Source organism: Egretta garzetta, unplaced genomic scaffold (genome assembly GCF_000687185.1).
Source record: "Egretta garzetta isolate BGI_Z169 unplaced genomic scaffold, ASM68718v1 scaffold68, whole genome shotgun sequence".
Taxonomy (NCBI): Eukaryota; Metazoa; Chordata; class Aves; order Pelecaniformes; family Ardeidae; genus Egretta; species Egretta garzetta.
This window is the reverse complement of record NW_009260774.1, coordinates 1035025-1039898: the sequence shown is the minus strand read 5'-3', so window position 1 is coordinate 1039898 and position 4874 is coordinate 1035025. Positions and strand designations below refer to the sequence as shown.

General features: G+C 43.1%; 1 protein-coding gene across 1 annotated transcript in view; it reads left to right on the top strand.

The window, feature by feature from the left end:
* Nucleotides 1-4874, top strand: part of PTPRR (protein tyrosine phosphatase receptor type R) — a 135927-nt gene that overhangs the window by 65069 nt on the left and 65984 nt on the right. The window lies entirely within an intron of this gene.

Here is a 4874-nt window from a genome sequence, read left to right as displayed (position 1 = left end):
CCAGCTGGAAAACTGAAGCTCTCTGCTTAAAGTCTTAGCCCATGCAGTACCATAAACAGCAAAACTCTCAGTGGGTGTAGACAACTGGAACTACATTTCCATTCATTCCAGTAATAATTTACCAGTTCACATCTGATGATGCATTAATCACCGATTGATATGTTTTCAATTCAATTGCCTGTCTCAGAATTCATATCCTAGTTTCTTATTCTGCAGTAGGTGAAGTAGCAGATTCCCTATATGCCTTTGATGCCTAGTGTAGAATGGATTGTGTACCTGTGGGAATGTAAAAATTTAAGATGATGGAGTTGTTGCTCTTTCAGGGATCCAGGGAAATAGTAATACCTTCCATATATCCTTTCTCTCCAATGGCCTATTGTAGTTGTAGCATTTGCTCTTTTATTATAGTCTAAAGTTTGTGTCTGAAGTGGGATTTTGGATTGTGTTCTGCTCCATGGAGTGTAGCAGGGCCAGGAGCAGACTTCCCCAGACCAAATTACCGAATTGTTGCTTTTTGATGAGACTAAGTTGAATGACTCAGGCAGTCCGTGTTGTTATGGTGGGGGAATCCCGACTTCCTAATGTCATTAAATTGTGCTCAGGGAAAATAGAAAATGCTATTGGATTTCAGAGCTTAGTAGAGTAGAAGAGAACTTGAAGTGGTTTTGAATGTCAAGAATAACTGAAGTTACAGTAGGTAAAATAAGGGTTACTGTCTTTTGAGAGATAAGCTGACTGCCAGCTAGGAGATGTGGCTCTAAAGGAGAATTTTCCAGAGTTCATGCCAAAATTATGCAATCCCAAAATGTACCATTACAGTCTCCTTGCACAAGGCTTCTGTTTGTTGCCTTTGAAGTGTGATATTAACTTCTTAGAGAAGAAATCAAAGGAACCAATCATGAACTTAAAGCATACAGAAACCATAAGGCATTGTAAGGACAGGCAATCAAAACCAATTAGCTTAGAAGTTACAACAGCCTAGACTGTCTGAGGTGCCTGGGGACAAGGCAGAGCACAAGAACGTGCTCCCATGATCACACAAGGCAGGCCTAGCAAGGCAGGCATAGCCTTATACCTGCACGGGTGCAAGCAGAGCACCGTGGCAGGGAGAGGAGCCCAACAGACCTGCCAGCTTTGACGTCTTCACAGAAAGGGTTGTCAGGCTCTGGAATGGGCTGCCCAGGGAGGTGGTCGAGTCCCCATCCCTGGAGGTATTTAAAAGAAGGATAGATGAGGTGCTTAGGGACATGGTTTAGTGGTGGGATGGCAGGGTTAGGTTAACGGCTGGACTTGATGATCTTAAAGGTCTTTTCCAACCTAGATGATTCTGTGGTCAAATCACAACACTTCTATCGCACAGGCACGTAAGGTAGAGTCTTGGGGGAGCTTCGTCATGGGAGAAGTTAAGTGGCTATTAGCCAGTGTCCTGGGAGTCTGAGAGGTCACCCGTGTTCCTGCATGTTTTCACTGCGTCTGGAAGTGATTTCTTGGCAGGCTTTCCTAACCTGCCTTAGCTAACATAGTTATAATAGCAGAAAAAGCAAAGCAACTCAGTGTGAACTTCAATGAACCCTTTTTGATATTAACTTTGATTCCCAGCTCGCTGTAAGCTTTCCCCTGACCTCAGAACTACACCTTGCTGTGCTTTCATTAGTGTTTCAGCCCAAGGAGCTAACTGGAGTTAACTGTCCCAATTTGCAAATTCAACTATTTTCCAGTGAAGACTTACCTTTCCTGGCAGCTCCTGATACCTTGGCAGGATCCTTCAGTCACAGATTTTACAGTGACCACTTCAGGTCAATGTCTCCCTTGTTATTATCAAAAGCTGGCTGCTTATTTTATTTGTTTGTAGAAATAATCCACTAGGTTTCCATAATAAGACCAGAAAGGACAGAGTAGATTTTTAATGTCTTTAAAAAAAAAAAAAAAGTTTATAAAAAATCATTTTTCTAAACACATTTGTTCCAGTTCAGAGCAAAGTGGACACCTGTGCAGGCACTCTTCAATAAGGTTAGCGACAGCATGGGAATGTTTAGAATAAAGTTGATTCTTCCCTACCTTGAATTATGGTGAATTTAAATGGTTTAAATTAACCTGGCTAATTCTGCCTGAATGACTTGCCTGCTTGTGGAGATGCCTTAGGGAATGGAGTCAAGCACTGGGGGATGCTGCTCTTGATGATGTCCATGATGATGAACCTTCCTCCCTGTACCCAGGTTTGCTCTGGGACCTGATGGTGGCTGAGCTTCTGGAACTCCCCCACCAGCCCACCCACTCTGGTATTCCCCTGCCTTTACCAGCTCTGGCTTTCTGCAGCTCAGCTTTGCTTTATCTTCCTGCCCTCTGAAGGGGGCTTGGGTTTGTCTTCCCACTCCTCAAAAACTGTCCGAAAGTCTTACTGGATTTTCAGGCAGGAAAAGGCTCCCAACATAATGAGAGAAATGCAGAGTAACCCCAGTCAGTTGAGACACAGCACGTCTCCATGAGGGAGGCACATTTCCCGTGATTGTAGACAGAAGTCGTCTCTTTTTTGGTTTTTCCACAGCATTTGGCCATCCTGTGAGCTTATGCTTCCTGGGCATCAGCAATTTTTAGCGAGCGTGGCAGTTGCTGTCCTTCTTATCAGTTCTCCCAGACCGAGGAACAAAGTTCTGAATGAGCAGCACTGACGTTTCAGAAAGCAATTCCTTATTGTGGGTGTGAAATGACTCGGTTACTGCAGGTCACAGCCTCTTCTGCCATTAGGGAGCAGCTTAAGCAATGATTCCGCTGTCCTGCATACTCCCCAGTTAGATCTGGGGGTGAGAATTCCTTGGTTAAGTGAAGGTACTACTTCAGTGTTTCAAAATGGTGTGTGAGACGTGTTAAAGTTGTAGCATACATTTTTTTAATCCATTTTACAGCATTCGTTAATATTCTTTGAACTTTAGTTTTAGAAAGACAAATAGGGGAAAAACACATCCTGAACACATGTACCATTACACAGACATCATAGAGATTAATTCTCTTAGACTCAGTTATGTATACGAAGTCTATCATAAAATATTTAAAATGTTTTTTGATACTAATGAATTACAGTTAATTAAATCTCTCACTCATTGAGTAAAAAAGCCCTATCAGCTCTTCATTTACTTCTTAGTGTATTTGTCCTTTCAGTGAAGAGGTACAACCCCACCCCACCCCCCAATTACTCACTTACAACAGGTCAGCATGGCCAATTCTCCTTCAGCTCCTGCTTTTTATCTAGATATCCTCCTGAGAAATCTGAAACACCGGAAAGCCAGCGGGTAACCTACCCAGGGTCAAACTCTTAGTCTATAGTTTATAGCTGCTGCTGTCGCTGTGGGATCCTATGGAGCTCAACAGGAGCAGTCCCGAGTGCAGACCAGCTGCAGTTTTGGGCTCTGAGCCAGGGCTGGGACCCATGTCCTGTGCCGTGAGCACAGCCGAATAACCTTGCTATGCTGAGGTAGCAGATTGCACGGAGAGCTGCACCCTGTTAGAGCTGTTTGAATATGTCTAGGAACAATTTTTGCAGATATGTTTGGCAAGATTTCCAGCTTATCTTTGAAAGCCCTGGTTTTTAAGTTGCTCACTAAACACAAGGCTGACACTTAAAAACCTTGTTAAACTGTCAATACCTGCAATGCTTTTAAGCCCAGATCATGAAACACTGTGTGATTACACGCACACACAAATACACTAATTTTACAAGGTCTGTTTCTGTAGTTCAGCAGAAGTGGGTAAAGTATTTCCATTCTGGTCCCTAGGGCTATGACTTCCAAATAAAACGCTGCTTTGTTATGCTTTCGGTTCTAAAGCAGTCAACTCCTGGTTATACACATGCACTTTTTTTAGCAAGCAAGTCTCTGTAAATTAACCATGCTACCGAATATTTCTCTAAATGATTGCGTTTTGTGGCAGTATGATCTGTCAGTTGTCTTGCATCTGCATTGACTTTAATCTGCATTGTCCTGGCCCTTTCCAAAGCAAGCAGGGCACAAACCTGTGCTGAAAGGACGGCCATGAAGAGTACAGTGGGGTCCAGCATGCAGCAGGTTTTTGTCAGCGTTTCCTCTCTTACCCAGGCAATGATCTCCTCCTCCTCAGCAAGCCTTTCCACATGAATTCAACTTCATCAGGACTTGCTGTGTTTGGGAGGCTGATGGACAGAAGGAGTTTGCTTGATATATGAACTGTTCAAAAGAGCAGGATATCAGTGGCTAAGCAGGCTTTGGAGCCTGAAGGACCTGTGTAAAGCGTACAGAGGGTCCCTGCAGTTACACAGGTCCAGTGAGCAGCCACTCACTCTTAAATGGAGGAGCTCTTTCCTCTGTGGAAAACTCCCAGTCCTCTTACACAGTGTCCCCAGAGAGGAAAAAAGGCCACCTTGAGATGGGAAGACAACTCACTAGTTAAACGAGAAGTTTAATGAAAGCCATTAGGGAATTTCAGTGAAAGGGAAACACCAAGACCCTGAACATTTACAATGGAAATGAGAATTTAAGGAAGTTGTTTTTACTCAATCTGAGAACTGTACTGAAAGTACACAGTTAAGAAAAGAAAACCAACCAGCCGAAAATTGGGAGAGTGATGTCTACTGAACTGTGGTTGTGGAAACACAAGATGACATACATTCTTCTAAACAATATATTGCAGTTAGACTGATGGTACGTGTACCCTGTTTCTACTACCAAATCTGCATGTGGAAACATAGTGAAATTCTGGTAATTTAATAGCCCAAGCAAGTCTCCACACTGCAATGAAGCCAAATATAAACCCTTTTACAATTATTTCATAATCCCCAGGAGTTCCCCAGGAGTTCTGGAAATTTTAGCCTGCACAGCTGTTTTAGAAATGTACTATCAGCAGGA